This window comes from Callorhinus ursinus, unplaced genomic scaffold, assembly GCF_003265705.2.
Source record: "Callorhinus ursinus isolate GAN/ISIS: 27379988/994484 unplaced genomic scaffold, GSC_fseal_2.0 scaffold18, whole genome shotgun sequence".
NCBI classification, from domain to species: Eukaryota; Metazoa; Chordata; class Mammalia; order Carnivora; family Otariidae; genus Callorhinus; species Callorhinus ursinus.
In genome coordinates, this window is record NW_027397080.1 from 29,286,621 (window position 1) to 29,305,024 (window position 18,404).

Genomic DNA, 18,404 nt, shown 5'->3' on the forward strand with positions numbered 1-18,404 from the left:
GATGAATGGATAAAGAAAACCATTATAAACAATAGAATATTACTCAGCCCTTAAAGAAAATGAATGAAATCTTGCCATTTACGATAACATGGATGAACCTAGAGGATGTTAGGCTAAGTGAAATAAATCAGACAAAGACAAATACTGTATGATTTCACTTATACGTGGAATCTAAAAAATAAAGCAGAAATAGACTCATAGAGACAGAGAACTGATGGCAGCCAGAGGGAAGGGGTGGGGTGGGGGGAGATGAACAAAATCAGTGAAGGGTATTAGGATGTACAACCATCTAGTTATAAAATAAATAAGACACAGGGATATAATGTACAGCATAGGGAATATATAGTGAATAATACTATAACAACTTTGTATGGTGACAGATGGTAACCAGCCTTATCCTGGCACCATTTCATAATGTATATAAATACTGAGTCACTATTTTGTACACCTGAAACCAATACAATATTGTATGTCAATTATTCTTCAATTAAAAAATCAAAACTGAAGGGGCACCTGGCTGGCTCAATCGGAAGAGCATGCGACTCTTGATCTCGGGGCTGTGAGTTCGAGCCCTGCACTGGGTGTAGAGATTACTTAAAAATAAAAAATCTTTAAAAAAGATATCAAAACTGAGAAATTTAAAAATAATTCATTTAAAAATAATAGCAATAAACTTATTATATGTTAATATGAATAACATTTTTATTTAAAAAAAAAACATAACTAGGGGCTCCTGGATGGCTCAGTAAGTCCAAGTCTTGGTTTCGGCTCAGGTCATGATCTCATGGGTCATGAGACTGAGCCCTGTGTGAGGCTCCATGCTCAGCGGGGAGTCTGCTTGAAGATTTTCTCCCTCTGCCCCTTCCCCCACTTGCATGCACAATTGCGCTCTCTCTCTCAAATAAATCATCTTTAAAAAAAGAAATAGCTAGTTTCCAGAACAAAAAATAATTAGTGAGGAGGATAGCACAAGTTAACTTTTCTGCAAATCTTTTATGTCTGGCTTAATAGAAGACAACTGAATTCTCATATCTGCTTCTGCATTCCATCTGTTGTGATATGTTGGGTTGGTTAAAGAAAATGAAAATACAGACTAGTACAAATATATATTGCAAAAAGAGAGGAGTCTCATTTTTTTTTTTTAAAGATTTTATTTTTTATTTGAGAGAGAGAGAGTGTGAGCACGAGTCAGGGGCAGAAGTAGGGGGAGAGGGAGAAGAAGACTCCCCGCTGAGCAGGGAGCCCGACACAGGGCTTGATCCCAGGACCCCGAGATCATGACCTGAGCCAAAGGCAGAGAGTTAACCTACTGAGCCACCCAGGTGCCCTGAGAGGAGTCTTTTATTTTTTTTTTATTTATTTATTTTTAAAGATTTTATTTATTAGAGAGAGAAAGACAGCGAGAAAGGGAACACAAGCAGGGGGAGTGGGAGAGAGAGATGCGGGCCTCCCACGGAGCAGGGAGCCCGATGCGGGGCTCGATCCCAGGACCCTGGGATCATGGCCTGAGCCGAAGGCAGTCGCTTAACCGACTGAGCCACCCAGGTGCCCCGAGAGGAGTCTTTTAATAGCTTTCTCAGATAACTGTGGATATTCTTCTGTGATACTACACCAAAAACTCCACAAGTGGCAGTTTCTTAAGGATTCGTTGCAATGTGAAATCCTATCGAGAAACTCTCATATCCTGTTCCATTAAAATTCATTGGTCTATCTTGCACTTTGAATGGACATTTTACTCATGTGTAATTTTATAAAATCATGCATTGATCATTTAGGAAATACTGGTTCACTAAGGTATGCAGAGCTTCCAAACGCTGACACACTTTTCATACACTATCAAAACAGCACGCTCATTAGATCACCATGATCTCCTCAGAATTCATTAACTATGGGGAAACTGCCTAGTTCACGGTGGTGGGTACATGTTTTTCCAAAATTCTAATTTCATTTGAAAGTTCAACTTTTATTACTGACAACCAATACTGTCAGTATGTTTTCCGCAAAACAACAGGCTCACTTTATTCTTTTTTTGAGAAAATGTCTTCCAAATACTAAAGTCACAGTTTCCCTGCCATTCCCTCAAGTAAAAGTGATATCCAAGAAAAAAAGCATCTAGTTCAGCTCATAACTCAAATGATCACACAAGAACTTCTCCTGAGGCAACCACTCCGCGGCATACGCAGAAGTACTTTATGCCTATTTCCTATTTCGTCACATGAATATTACAAAGATGCATACTCAAGTGGCAAGATTTAATAAAATTAATCATTTTTACTCTTTCATCAAGGACAGTCTTCAATGAAATAGCTTTTTTTTTTTTAAACCGCAAGTGCATAGCAGTAAAAACTACAGCGAAAGCCAGCAGTTTACCCAGCATTGCTTCTGCACTGTCACTGCAGAAGCCAACACAGTGAAAGAGGTAAATAATGTCTTACTGCTGGCTATGAAAATCATTTTGACCTGACTCCCTGAAAGGGTTTTGGGGGGCCCCAGAGCTCTATAGACCTAAAACTTTGAAAACTTCTAACCTGATCTAAGGACAGAGAACTGGAAAGATAGCTCAAGCTTTCTTAAGCTCCTCAGTAAGAGAAATGTTGATGATAATAAGTTACAAACTAACTTAAAAACCATTTTTCTATATGAGAAACAATAAATGATAACCATAGCAAACTTCTTAAGAATCCAGTTTCTCAATGTAAGAAAAGATATAAATGCAAACTAAGAGATGAAAGGAAAATCCTGTAATATTCGGTCTGAATTGTGTGTATATGTATATACATACGTATCATGTGAATAAAAACAAATAAAACTGTGTGTGTGTGAGAGACAGAGAGAGAGAGAGAGAGAGAGAGAAAGAGAGAGAGAGAGAGGGGCTGTGTGTAAAACCAGTGTCCAGATCCCAGCTTCTAAGTAACATTCCTACTGAACAACACTTGAGGAAAATGTCTAATGCCTGGCTTAAGTCACAGACAGTAAAAGGTGCACCTGAGACGTTTGTGCCAAAAAGCAAGGGACCCAGGAGCTAACCTGAATAGGCGCCCACTCATCTGACTTGGAACAATGTGAGCATTAAAATGAAATATGGTAATAATGGACTATTCTGAACTAAAGAGTATATATACAGTGATACTCAAAAGAGAGAGCAAGAGAGAGAGACCGAAGAGGGAAGGTGAGAAAGTTCTTTTTTATAGAAAAATACTAGGCAATAAATGTATATAAAATAATTAGGAAATAGCTATTTTTAAAATCCCAAAGAAACAGCTGATTCGAGCAAGGATCTCCAATGGTCACTAAAACCACTGAATGAAAGGTTGTTGAGCAATAAGAGAACATGCTCTCAAAGAAGCACTTCTCAGATGACTTATCTGTTACAAAGGAGAATTTTACAGTGGAGAACTCTGGTAGCTACCTGACGAACCCAGTGATCGACTTAACACCACCATTAGGAAGAATCTGACATTTCTCACCTTCTGATGTGATGCAAAAATAAGGACATGATGTTGCTTATAGAGTATCCTTGCCAAAAATGTTTAATTTCAATCTTATCAAGGGAAAACGATGAGACAAATCTGGTATGTATGATATTCTATAAAATTGACCTGACTGACCTTTACAAAATAGTCAATGACAAGTAAAACAAGAAAAGGCAAGAGGACAGTCACTGATGAAGAGACACAGCAGTAAAATGCCTCGCACAAGCCCCTGATTACAGGGCACAGAATGAATTTGGGGACTGGGAAAATTTAAGTATGGACTACACATGAGATGATTTTCTGGAATTAGTGTTAATCTCTTAGGCGTGGTTATGTAAGGGAATGCCCTATTTTAGGAGACAGACTGGTGTAACTGGGGTTGAAGTGTCATGGTATCTGCAACTTACGTTTTTTTTTTTTTTTAAGATTTTTTTAGATCCTTTTGTAGTTCATAAGCGTGATGATTGGGTGTTCACGCTGTTGTGTGACATGTGCCTCCCTCAAACCTTGTTACAACCTCGGCACATTACCCATCTGACGTGAAAAAAAACCAATAATAAAAAAATAAATTTTTTTTATTTATTCATTTGAGAGAAAGAGAGCCCAAGCAGGGGTAGCGGCAGAGGGAGAGGGAGAAGCAGGCTCCCCGCTCGCTGAGCAGGGAGCCCAACACAGGGCTCGATCCCAAGACCTGGAGATCATGACCGGAGCTGAAGGCAGACGCTTAACCATCTGAGCCACCCAGGTGCCCCTGCAACTTACTTTTAAAACAGAAAAAAAAAAAGTATGTGTGTAGAAAGAGAGTGAGAGAGAGAGAGAGAGAGACAGAAAGCAAATGTGGCAAAATGTTAACAACTGAGAGACTGGATAAAAGGTATCTGTTCCGTGCACCATTCAATTCTTCAGTAATTCTGAAATTATTCAAAATAAAAAGATGGCAAAAAAAATAAAAGAACACCCCAAGTTGGAAAGAGTATACACAGACAGGATTTGATCCTATAAGAAATGAAGAACTACAGAGGCGCTTGGGTGGCAAAGTTGATCGGGGATCTGACTCTTGGTTTCCACTCAGGTCGTGATCTCAGGGTCGTGAGAGCAAACCCCGAGTCAGGCTTGGTGCTCAATGGGGAGTCTGCTTGAGATTCTCTCTCTCCCCCTCCGTCTGCCCCTCCCACTACTGTGCCCACACACGCGTGCGCACTCTCTCTCTCAATGAATAAATCTTTAAAATAAAAAAAAAAAAATGGAGATACCCAAAGTTTCCATGCAAGGAAGAGACCGCTAAAAGCAGAGTTCGAATTTTACCAACTGGTGACAATGCACAGAGGGACCAGAATCTGGTGACAACAGCAGCCCAAGTGCCCTACCCGGCGGCTACCCAGGCCCACGTTAATAAAAGGACTCCATGTTCCATCCATTGCCATAATCTATCTCGGGGTGAGCCTGATGACACAGAAGCTGCCATTAGTGCACATGTCCTTGAGACAGGAGAGGTCACCTTTGATGTCCCACAGTATTCTCGTCTTACGTCCTCTTTAAGTCAAAAACTTGCCCTTTCCACCCCCAACTTTACACTGTTTGTAGGAAGGGCTGGCAGTGCTGGGAGATGGCAGCAGCTCTGACTATTAGCCACCAGCCCCTCCGCCTCCCTCTCCGAGGCACTGGCTCTGTTTCACACAGAGAGCCGCAATTCTGGAGTCTAGTCACTGATCTATTGGCCAAGTGACTTTGGAAATCATGTCCACTGTCTTTCAGCTTTTCTGCCTGAAAAAAATGTTGACTTTCTAGTCTAATACAAAGTTGTTATGAGCATGTCAAACGCTTTTGGCCCAAGAATACATATTGGCCAACATAGGTAAAAAGTTAGGGATCATTATTATTTCTTTCATATTCCTATGCCCTTCATTTCTAAACTGATGCTTTGAAGAGAAGCATTTTACTTCCTTGAGCATATGTATTTAATTAATCCTGTTCTGGAAGGCCCAGCCAAAATAATAACAAAAGTCATGTAACACTGGAAAGGGAGAATGTTGTTATTTTCACATAATGTGTTACTAAGAAAACCAGTAAGAACAATCAGGACTATTAAAAAGAATACAGTAAGATAATTTTTAAAACATAAAAATCCATAGCTTTCCTAAATATCGGCAAAGATTAGAAAATATAATAAAAATAAAGGCCCTATAAGTGTAAATGCAAGAAGAGTGTCAAACTTCATCAGTGAGGAACGTACTTTACTTGAAAGATAACACCACATTCATGAGTGGAAAACAGTGTATCGCAAAAGTGCCAATTCTCTCCAAAGCCATTTCTACGTTGGATGTAATAATCCAAATTCCAAAGGGATTTAATTTTTGATTGGCATGGAAAGGGGAGGGGTGGGACCAAAGAGGAGAGGAGGAAACGTGATACGGTGATTCTGACATGAGCTTAGAAGTACACAAGGGCCACAGGGCACCTGGGTGGCTCAGTCGGTTAAGCGTCTGCCTTCGGCTCAGGTCATGATCCCAGTGTCCTGGGATCGAGCCCCACATCAGGCTCCCTGCTCGGCGGGGAGCCTGCTTCTCCCCTTCCCTCTGCCTGCCACTCCCCCTGCTTGTGCTCTCTGTCAAATAAACAAATAAAATCTTAAAAAAAAAAAAAAGTACACAAGGGCCGGAAAAAACAGGAATATTTTTTAAAAGGACAAAGGAAGAGTACAACTTACGCTACGGATAAAAACATGTAACAAATCTACAACAATCAAGATACAACAAGCAATACATATATCCAAGAACAAGAACAGAACGTCCTTGATCACACATCAGCCTATTTAAGATAACGGTGACATGTGACGTAAGCAGGGAAAAGACATCATTTGAAAAATGGTGCTGGAACAATCGAGTTGGTCATTAGGAGAAAAGAAAGTTATATCCCCTGTTACTCTACTAAAAACAAATCAAATTCCATACAAGAAAACTAAATCCATAAAAGAAAGGAAGTAGGTGAATGCTTCTTTGCTGTTGAGGTATGTGTGTGTCTGGGTGGCGGCTTCTAGGCTTGACCGAAAGAAGACACGGTGAAGACGACACACCCGTCGACATGGAGCTCACGCTCGGGGCTCAAGTGCCCCAATGGCAGCTGCTGATGTGGGAGCCAGCACAGGCTGTCAAAGCGCAGCCCAGCAATGCACAAGGAGACAAAAACAGGCCCATTTCCCTAACCCGGAGTTCTACTCTAAGGTTTAAAAGGTCTTTTTACTCTAAAAAGGTAATCACAGAAGGAAGAAAATTACCTATTTCTCAAGGATATTAAAGAAGATTTGCTATCATGGTAACAAACAGAAACAATCTAGATGTCCATCTAGGGGACTGGCTAAAAGAAACGAGGGTGTAGACTCTCAGCAGAATACCAGGCAGCAATTACAATTGATGACAGGGATCTGTATTTATGAACATGAACTTAGGTCCCAGACATAGCGTCAAGTGGGAATCAGGGGGAAGGATGGGAGGAGAAGAAAACCCAGGTGATTTTCTAAATGCCTCTAAGGTGGGACCCAACAATTCCAACAGAAGCCAAAAGGCAGGGAGCTCTAATCTCAGCTTCTAGATCTGTGGCCCCCCTCGGACCCAAGTCACAGATTCTTCCGGGTGCCTCAGTCTCTCAGTCTATAAAATGGAAATTAAAAAACGTCACTGCCCTTATGAACCCCTCCATTGTCCCCAGGGCACTCTGAGGATTAATTAGCTGGTATTTGTGGAGTGGCTGTACTGAGTTATTACAGAAAATTTTCCATTAGGTTCATCAGCTCTTGAAAGTTCTTAAGCAAAACTGAAGAAGTTTTGATGAAATGCCCCAAAGACAAGCAAGACTGATAATAATGAAGCAGGAGAAGAAACACCCTGCAACCTTGTCCCCTCCCTCTCCACGGCAGGCAGCGCAGCAGCCCAGGTTTCATCAGCTCTCCCCCAGGATGAGGTCAGCGCACACAGACTGCCTCAGGTCCTCCAAGGGGACGATTATCACACTGTAACCAGTGTCCCCAGGGCTCCTTATTAGTCTAATAGAAACCCTTCATGCTCTCGTAGAGACCGGCGGGGACTGTGAGCCTCCAAGGAACACGGTGTACCAGCACCCCCGCCCCAAGTCACTGAAGAGCTCATCCCCTAATGAGGGGCACAGGGACAGATGTGCACGGTTCCCCTTTGCCACGTGTCAGCCTATCCTGTGGAATGCAGACTGTAGCTGCCAAGCTCTGGGAATATCTAGGGAGAAACGGAACAGCTTCCAGAGGGCCAGAGCATTACCAATGTCACAAACTCCAGCCAGGGGCACAGAGAGACAAAGGTCACACACTGACGGGGCAGACAGCACACAAGGCCAATCCCCGTCGTTCACAGAAATCCCAACGCCGCATGGCGGCACAGGAGGAAGCCCGCCAGCAGTCGCGAACCCTGGCAGAGGAGGCTGTACGGAGAAGGTGGCCCCTCTCCCTTTTGCCCCATGCTCTGTGGAGTGTCCAGCCTGGCCTGTGAGCGCCAGCCCTGTAAGTCGGAATGCTTTGTCCTAAGAGTCTGTGCCATGCACATTCTTTAAAATTATTCCGCTTTCTTCCTTCCCTAATTCCTGTGTCTCTCTTTCTCTGTCTGTGTCACCCAGCCTCCTCTCCAATCTATTCCTGTGTGTCCCAGAGGGGCCAGAGTGAAGCAAGTCCTACGGTTATGATGCAACGCCTGGCCACAGGTGAGACCCGGACTCTTCTGGAAACCTTAATGAACGGGCAACAGCGGCTTGTGTTCTTCTTGACAGCACACAGGTGCTGATAAATACCGACCTCCAGGGTATTCTCTGTAAACACAGGCAGCGCGGCCCCTCACCCTCACCCTCACGGGGGCACACACATGCGCGCACGCGCACATGTGCAGGCACACTCCCAACCTCCCTGGCTCTGCTCTCGCACCTCAAAAACAAATTATTTAACTATTCTCTTCCCTGAGGATTAGAGCTGTAATTTCAAACCCACAGCTCCTCGGCTTGTCTCTCACGCATGCAGAACATTCTGATAGGTTAAATGCTGCCATTTAATTACTATAATGAGAGGTGCTTTTTTTGGGTTTCCTCAAACATTGATTTTTCCCTCTCGTTTTACACTGGAAGTCATCTTTAACATGTTTTTCTCCATAATTTTCCCCATCCTCCCCTCCCCCCCCCACCATGTACACAGGGAGGGAGGAAGGAGAAAGGCTCTTTAGGTCAATGTCTTGAAGAGTTACCAGAGGTGAATGGAAAGCAATACCACGCATCCAAACCATTAATTAACAATCTCTTTTTAATATAATGTTTAAAAATCTTAATCTAAAAAAAGGCAGAAGGAAGAGGCAAAAGCCACCAAAGTGGACTACAGCAGTGACCATCCCAGACAGAAATGGTCAGTGAGAGACCAGAAAGGGCTGGGGGTGGGGGTGGTAGGGAGCCGTCCTGTGGGTGACTCTAATGAGGGGACCAGAGGAGTGATTTCTGGAGATGTCCAGCTTTAAAGCAGCCCCAAATCAAATAAGGAGGCTGTTTTCCATGAAAAGGCTGGACAAAAGCCAACTGAGCAAGATGCCTACAAGGAAGAAACTTGCTTTCACATACACTTTTTTTTAAAAGGTATGCAACCTATATGCTTTCTAAAACTGCAGATCATAATCCACCGCCAAAACAAGTGCATTCTGCCTCAGGAATGGGTCCGGACGGAGCTGCAGGGCAGTCTGAGGCTGAGTGTCTGGGCCTGGGGTAGAGCTGGACCAGCACCAGAGAAGGAGTCTGAGGAAGTGAAATGCTCTTCCCCTTCCCTCCTCCAGGGGACCTGCCCTGAGCTCTGCAACCTCCCAGGGAGTCATCCATCACTAACAGCACTAACTGGGTCTCTTTCACTCTCACTCCTGCTGGAGCTGCTGCCTTAGGCTTTCTGCCTTAGCTCCACACACTTTCTATCCCTCTGACTCATCGATTCAGAAGAGTTAAGGTACCGAGAAGGCCATATGCTACCAGAAAACCAAGGCACATGCAGAGTCAGGTCACTGTAACCATCAGGTCGTACACTGTGCAGGGAGGCCCACTGTAACCATCAGGTCGTACACTGTGCAGGGAGTGCAGACACCCGTGGAGACCACATCAGCAGAGCCTACTGGCCGTAAGGAGTGGATCGGTGGAAATACATACAAACATAAATGGACCAAATAAATAAAATAAACAGTCAAACTTAGGGCAGATGGCAGGGGGAGTGAGGAGCTTTCCGGAAGAAGCGTTTCCAGTGGCAACTCACCATGATCCTGGTCCATTTCCATGGAACCCTCTTCTTGGAAAGGAGAGGCAGGCTTCACCAGGAAGCAGTGATCGTCTTCTCACAGAGAAGCCATTTCCAGATAAAATACCACTTGCTTTACAAACGCCATCTTCTCTGTCTTCAGAGAGCTTCAAATTTCAGTGAAGCCACTCACCCATGTCTCTCCACACAGAAAGCACGCCTGACAGTCACCCGTGGAAGCAACATGAAAGCCAGGAGACCCACACCATGCCACTGGTGTCTGATGGTGACACACCGTGGTGCAGCCGCGGTGTAAGCACTAATCACACGGGGGCCTCCTCTGGAGCCCATGTTGTCTGATTCCCAGCCCCGGACTCTCTCCACTCTATCCGTTCTCCTCCATCCAGGTCCCCAGGCCAAAAACCTTGACAGTGACCACAGACACCTCTCTTGCCTTCACTCCTCGCATCACCAAGCCACCAACTCCTGCAGACTCTACCTCCACACCGTCCCTAATCCATCCTCTCCAACCCCACGACAACCGCCCTTGTCCATCCATCATTTCTCACCTGAATTACTCAGCGAACTCCCAGCTGCCCACCCTGCCTTCAGAGAGCTTTCTCAAACACAAACATATGATTCGACATAAAACTCTTCATAGCTTCCCCACTGTCCACATAATAAAACCCAAACCCTTGAGTTAACATACGTGAGGTCTGACCCTGCCTACCTCTCCAACTTTCCAGCCTGTTTCCTGAATCTCCAGGCCATTCCTGGTCTCAGAGACAATGTTCCATCCCATCCCTGCATAGATTAAAGTCAGCACTGCTCCCCAAACCCTAAAGACAACGAATCCTCTTGGGAACACCTATAGGGGTAACCTCTCCTACAATGATGCCTTTTCTAACCCTTCCACTGTAATCCTCCCCGACCACAGAACTGATCACTCCCTCCCCTGGGCCCCTATACATACACCTATTATAGCCCCTGTAATGTGTCATCACCCATATGACAACTGTTTACATATCATGGAACCTCACTAGACCACTAATATTAAATCTTATTTTTATATTTTCAGTGCTTAGCACAAATGTTGGCCACAGAGGAAATGGGCATTTAATAAATTAGAGAATGGATGGATGGATTTTCCCACTGTATTATACTGTCCCTGTGTATGAAACTGGGAACTAGCAATTCATACAAACACATACCTAGACATATACCTAACAATCCATATAAAGGAGAAACAAACTCAGAGCAATGATTCTAGGAAGCAGATAATTTAAAAATGCTTGTTTCACCTAAATATGCATTATAACTTCCTGACTGTGTTTGTTGTTAGACTGATATGAAAACTAGTTTGCATCCCGGATCCATCCCTGGGTGGAAAGGAAGCAGAGCTACAGAGAATTAAAGAACTGATCTAAGATTAAACTTTTGCGATGAATATTCACCAGCGAATAGCTGAGAAACAACCATACTGTGTGTACTACTCTCAGTTCATCATGAAATGCTTTTAAACAAATACCTACCATTTCCTCAAAACAAACAGAATAATTATGGTAAGGCCTTGTTATCATTCAGCTGTACACACGATATACAATAACGGCCCTGGAACCACCTCAAAATAATCTCAAAGCCAGATCTGTGTCGCTGGGGCAAGGCTTCCTAGGGCACCAGACTCCAGTGTTCTGTGTAATGCAATGACATCCGAGCTGATGGAGGTGAGCTCTGCTCCGTGGAGGTTCAACTCCTGAGAGTGGATCTTAAAGGTGAGGCACAGCAGCTCAGGAGAAAGTCGATTTAATTTGTTTAACATCATAAAAAGGGACATTTCCACATGGACAGCAAGGACATGAATATCATGTGTGTATGGCAGAATTATAAACGCATTTTTGGCGAAATTCAATAAAGCTGATTCTACTGCATAAGGTCAGCAATTTACTATAAAAAATGATATGATTGCAATTTTTAATATAACCCATGTATTTGCTGCAAGATGCTCTAGAAGATTGTGTAATGTAACCATTCGACCTCACCAGTGGAGCAGAGATCACCCTATTTACCCTTTATTGTCCTGATAAAAGCCTCCGCACAGAACAAAGTCAACAGCATTTACGAACACAGCCATCCTCTCAAACCTGAACCTTCCTCTCCTCAAACACAAGAATGAGCTCTCTGGGCAAGAACCCTCACAGAAGGCAGCAAGAAAATCTCCACGACTAAATAAAACTAAAATTACCTTCGTCTTCTATTCCTGATAATAGAGATGTATGTGAAAAGGCATGCATGAAATAAATAACCTCTGTGGTCACTCCGGATTTCATTTCTGATACCGGGATTCTTCAAGGAGAGCACCCTAGTCCGCATGAGCAGACGGTGCATTGAGATTCAATGGCTCAGTGATGACAGACACCTGTTCCTCAGACTCACTGGGTTGCCCAAAGCCCTCATGCTCACATGCACTTTTTTTGAGGAGCTAATTCATGTTACCATGAAGATTAAATGAGTAAATGTATGTGAGAACGCTTTTTTTTAAATGTAAAGCAATCTACAAAGGCTAGTGGTGATCATACGGACTGTATCAAACCACCTCGGGCTTGCTTATGAGTCACAGTATCTCTATCACTAGTACTTTCTACGGTCTCAGCATGAAGTTCTCCAATGGCCTGGGCCCTTTGTGTCCCCACTTCGTGCACTTAGCATAGTGTTCAGCAGACCTCAAACTAGAAATGCCTGGCGAACAGGGATGAACTTGGTCACTGATGATATGAAAAATTACAGACAGGGATATGAAACTCCAACGGAACTTTTATTTTCAATGGCATCTCTGGATGGAAGCTGGTAAGATGTTGCTCTCCTTTTCACTCATGACTACTATGGGTCCTTGGATCAAAGCAGGCTCGTTTTCTGCCTTGGAGTCTTTGAGATGGCTGTTGCCCAGCCGACACTCCTGTTCTTCGTGTCCTGATTTCAGCAACCCTCCCAAAGCAACCCTCCCCACCCTCCTGCCCCCACCCTCCCAATACCCTCTATCAGAGCACCTTTGCTTAACTGCGACAATTCTGCACATTTCGCATTTCTGTACCCCCCCCCCCCCCCCCCGCCGCCCCCCCCCCCCCGCCACCCGGCTCAGAATGCTGCATTTTATTAGCCCTGATATTCTTGGTCCTAGGGCCAGCATAATGCCTTGTAAAAAAAAATATGCTCAATAAATACTTGCTGGATGAATGCATGAATGAATGGTAAAAACCTTTCAAAATCAGGTATTCAGGTCTTGCACACAACGGCACTATTTTCTGTTCTATTTTAGTACTTAGTCTGCTCTTTTCAGTACTGCTTCACGGAGAGGCTCTAACTAAAAAAAAAAAATGTAAGTAAATATCAGAATTGGACTCAAAAGAGGTCATCATGAATCTCCATATTTATTCTCTTTCAATTACATTCTGTACAAATTAGCTCCGTTTGTAAGTTAAACCGATTTTTCTAACAGCCTCTTCTTCAAACTCAACCTGTGTTCTTTCGGCCAAGACCCCAAATTTTGCAATTAGAATAATTTAATTGACAATTCTGTTTGTGACTCACAAAGCAGGAGAGGGTATGGCTTTGTTCTTTAGCTTCATAGGTTTACCCCTGTCAGTGGTAAAATATTTTTCTTGTCAGCTGAGAGTACAGATCCAGCTTGAAGCCAAAAACAGAGTGGACGAGAGTCCCGTTCCTCTGCACTTTTAGATTTCATTGACAAGATGACATTTGTGTGGTTGTGATATTTAATTTATCACAGAGGGTCATGATTTCTTCCCCTGAAATGCCATAAGGTAAACTTCAACTTTATGAATGAAAGCCTTTGCGATCATTTAACAAACTGAAAATCTACACAAAATTTAAAGACCACCGTCTTACTACAGACAATCTCCTCAACAATCTAATTACAGAAAGATTGCTCGAAAGGGCTTTAAAACTAAAAAGAATAATTAACAGTAAGAGACTGGAGCATTCACAAGTCTTCTGTCTGATGAAAGGGGCGACATCTGAGAAGACTAGCTCCTACCAGGATGGTTTAGAAACCAGACGCAAGCCTGTGGAAAGTTGGAAGGGAAAAAGTAGTCGAGTTGTTCAATTTAAATAGGAGCCTGCTTGCCCCATCATGCCACTGCCTGAGGACCGTTAGGAGGGACCTCTACTTACCATCACAAACGGAAAGAAGATAAAGCTGTTGACTGACAAACTAGCAAGCCTACAACAAAAAGTAAATTTAAAATAAAAGCACACTAACTCATGCTTCGCAAATACAGATACTCATGCGCGCACACACACACAGCAGGAGAGGCGCAAAAATACTAATATAATAATGGATTGGTACATGAATGAATACTATTCAAAGTTACTTTAAAATTCTTCTAACTATAGTTCAATCAACATAAAATATTGTAAAGCAGAGATTGCCTAACGTTATACCTTAGGTTAAGTTTCCGAAGTCCCCACTTCCAACATTTTCCAGACAAACCCACATATCATGTAGTCCCTTTGGTGAAAACTCGCTTGCCCACCCTCAGCCGTTAAATCTCATTACGACACCCATCCCTAAGTGAGCCAGAAAGGACGGACAAGTATTCTTACAACAAGCTCAGAAAGCCAGTGGCGATAAAGAACACGTCAATATTTATCTCTTGGACAAACTGAAGATATATCACCACACAGCTTTTGTTAACAATCAAAGGTCCAGCTCTTCTCAAAAACAACAAAAACAGTTGACTAAAAACAATATCCCCCCTTCACATATACATACAATTTGCTCTTCATTGAATGAAATACTTTAGATTTACAACTGAACCACTGCCACCTGCTTAAAGACTGAAAACATGAACTCTCTTTTGGCGGACTTTTTTATTAGCGTGTTTTGGAGACAAATGAATGCCTCCCTCATTTTGTGGACCGTTTATCTAAATGGCTTGAAAAATCCCAAGTTAAGCTTTCAGTAAGAAAGAGGCTTACGATAAAGAGGTGCTCAGACGCTGTTTGGGGGCAAATATGTTGTATGTGTGAATCTAGAAGATTCTAGAAATGCTAGAACAATTTTTCTTCTACCTGCTCCTCCGATGGCACTCAGCACCCGTTCCCACCTCTTCCTAGTATGCCTTCCTCTGTTAGAGAAGCCAGATGCTAAAAGTTACCCTTCCCTACCCTACTCCTCGGCAGCGAGAGTTCTGGATGGGAGTTAGGAGCACGCACAGGTGATCTGAAAAGTGGAAACGAGGTAAAAGATCTGTACCTTGCTGCTTTTGACTGTGGCAAACATGGGCCAATCAGCAAGCCGGATACTGGAAATACCTAGGTTCCCTATCACAGGGCCCCATCTCTAGCCCTCGCTTCACGGGGATCAAGGGACAGTTTTACAGAGGTAGAAGCCAAGTTCATATCCCAATGTCCTGCCACTGTTTTCACGGATGTAGAACACACAGCAGTGGTGGCAGCAGCAACTTCCCGGTCCTGAGTCACAGCTACGAGGGTGTGCTCTTGACCTCGAATGTTCCAGTGGCAGCCTCCCAATTCCCCGCTTTCCTGACTGGAGTGGAGGGCGGAGCGGCGCCCCTGGCGAGTCACTCCTTCCATACTCTGAAAGTCATTCCTGGAGGTCTGGCCTTGATTCCACTCCTCTGGCCCTTTTTACAGTGAGCAAGCCCCTAACTGCCTGTATTAAATCCCTCTCTGCTCAAAATTCCTAGAGGTTCTTGTGACGTGAATTTTTATGATACCAACACATTTGTCTTTTTAACATAACATTACAGCAAACTGACTACAGCCCATTAAGAGTACAAGTTCTAAGAAGATATACTCTGTCATATCATGGTCATCGTCAACTAAGCCCTTATTTTCAGTGCCAGGCACTCTGCTAAGCGCTTCTCACCTTACTTTCTTTAATCCTTACAAGAACCTTTTGTAGTAAATGCTACCATTAACCCCATTTTACAGATAGATAAACCACAGCACAGTGAGGGTAAGTATTTTATCCAGGGCCACACAGCTAGAAAGTGGTGATGCTAGCATTTCAACCCAGACAGTCTGCACTATTACCTCCCACGCCGGAGTACTCCAAACGTGACCTATTATTTAGTCTCTTAACAATGCTGCCAAAGCCACGTGGTTTTACTACTAGAAAGACATTATAAATATGACACCTGCATCTTCCTCTTCTCTAGGCTCCAAACCTACACACTCCTACACGACTGGGGAGAACATAAAATGCCACAACCACTTTCGAAAACAGTTTGGAAATTTGTTCAAGAGTTAAACATACACCTACCACATGATCCAGACATTCTACCCCTCAGTACCTGCTCAAGAGAAAAATATGTCTCTGCAAAGATTTATACACAAATATTCATAGCAGCTTTATTTTTAATAGCTAAAAACCAGAAACTCCAATCAACAGGTGAATGGATAAACAAGTTGTATTATATCCAAACAATGGAATACCATTCAGCAATAAAAAGGAATGAACTGCTAATACACGTAACAGTGTAGACGACTCTCAGAACATTTATGCTGTGTGAAAAAAGCCAGACCAAAACGTATACACACTGTACGATCCCATTTATATAAAATTCTGGAAAATGCAAATTAATCTGTATGAAAGAAAGCAGACTGGTGCTTGCATGGGAACCAGAGTGTGGCAGGAGGAAACATTTGGGGGTGACCAGAGTGCTCACTATCTTGACTACAGTGATGGTTTCACACCTATACACATGTCAAAGTTTTAAATGTTGCACAATTTAAATATATATAGTTTATTGTATGTCAGGTATACCTCTATAAAGCTGCTTAACATACCAAAACCACCCTAAGAGTCACCTTCAGTCCTGTCTCCTGCACCTCACGCACCCAATCTCCTACTGAGAATGGCTTACTCTTTCCTACAATGTCTGTGGCTCTGTCCTTCCTTCCCAGAAAGTATGTGGTAGAGTTCAAAGAACTCTAGTCAGAAGACTTGGTCCTACGTCTACTTCTGCCACATATTTGCACTACTTAACCTTTCTGAGCCTCTGTGTCCTCATCTATAAAATGGGAGATTTGCTAAATCACGTATTCATTCATTCAACAAATGTTTATTAACTTGCCTACTAAAAGACCATAGTGAAGAAATTAATCTGTGTCTTGCAAACCATAAAATTCTCTACATAAATATGCTGGCATTTTTTTAAAACGATTTTATTTATTTGAGAGAGCATGAGCAGGGAGGTGCTGCAGAGGGAGAAGCAGACTCCCCACTGAGCAGAGGAGGCTGACCCAGCGCTCGATCCCAGGACCCTGAGATCATGACCTGAGCCGAAGGCAGAGGCTTAACTGACTGAGCCACCCAGGCGCCCCTATGCTGGCATTTTTATTTCCATCTTTGCTGCCACCTTCCCAGTCCAGATCCTCCACACTTGACAATGGACTTGGGCAGTGCCTTTCTTTGTGGCTGGTTCTACCATTGCCAGGCCTATAATACAGTTTAAATACAGAGCCCAGAGTTAACTTCTTCAATAGCATTGTGACAGAGTTTCAACTGATTCAAACAACGCCGTCAACCATGACTGACCATACTGAGTCCTAAGGCTGGCTCCTTCCTCGCTGCCCATCTCACCAACCTCGTTTCTCTTTTCTACAGAGCCCATGGGCCAATCCAGCTAACAGCACGTAAGCCTCCGCATGAGCCTCCCTAACACTGTCTTCCCCACTCTTCTCTGAGCATCTACACCCACCGCCTCCCTCGTTGTCTATGTTAAGACAGTTAAGAAGGAGCTCTGCTGACCTAAGTAACTGGAAAGGAGCACTTTCACTGGCTACTCTAAGGCTAAAGACAAAAAGAACTGCACACAAACACTGTATGCACTCGAGCTGATGATGGCGTACAGCCTAGCAGCTTTGAAACTACCTTACGTGTGCGCCAGAGATGAACAGATATGTGCAGTGTTGACTCAAGAAAAACCGAACTCCTTCTGTAACTTGTCCTGGTAAGCACCTTCTACTTCTAGTTTGCCCAGGCCCTCCTTCAGTAGCCTCTCACTGGGGCCGGCTCTGCTGGGTAGGGAGGAAACTGGGAAGAGTGAGGCACAGTGTCTGCCCTCAAGGGACTCACAGTCCAGTGAGCTCTACACTCCAGTCTCTCCTGGTCGGGCAGGGCCGACTTCTAACTGAGACACTGCCGCTCTTCGTGGATATGCGTAGACACTGCTCAAAGGCACTTCGCCCCCATCCCTGCCTCCTTCTTATGAGCCTCTTGCACTGTGAAAGACGGGTACTTCATTTTTCTCTCAGGAAGTGCCTAACACGTACTGAATAAAGACCAACCACCTAACCCATGGCCGAGTACCCATAAAACATCGAATAACGACAAAAGAAAACTAAGCCATGTGTTTCATTTGGAACAGACTGCGACCAAGTTTCTGAAGCTTTCCATTTATTTGAATGCTTTTTTGCATCAAAAATTAAACTTATGAGCCCACATCCCTTCAAAAATGAGCTGAAAAAGGATTCTTTTAGAAAGCATTTTTGCTTTAACCAATGACCAGAGTGTCCCCTCAGAATCCAAATCTGTGCTAAACGTTAGTGACAATTTGTTATGCAGCCTTTTTTTTTTTAAGATTTTATTTATTTATTCATGAGAGACAGGGAGA

The 18,404-nt window shown here is 43.4% G+C and overlaps 1 protein-coding gene and 1 non-coding gene across 6 annotated transcripts in view; one reads left to right on the plus strand and one right to left on the minus strand.

Moving 5' to 3' along the window:
• PEX14 (peroxisomal biogenesis factor 14) overlaps positions 1-18,404 on the minus strand; it is a 143,868-nt gene that overhangs the window by 66,825 nt on the left and 58,639 nt on the right. The gene's annotated exons all lie outside the window — the stretch shown is intronic.
• Positions 3,910-4,013, plus strand: LOC112812453 (small nucleolar RNA U13). The gene has a single exon (XR_003205303.1). It is a non-coding gene; the product is annotated as a small nucleolar RNA U13 (small nucleolar RNA).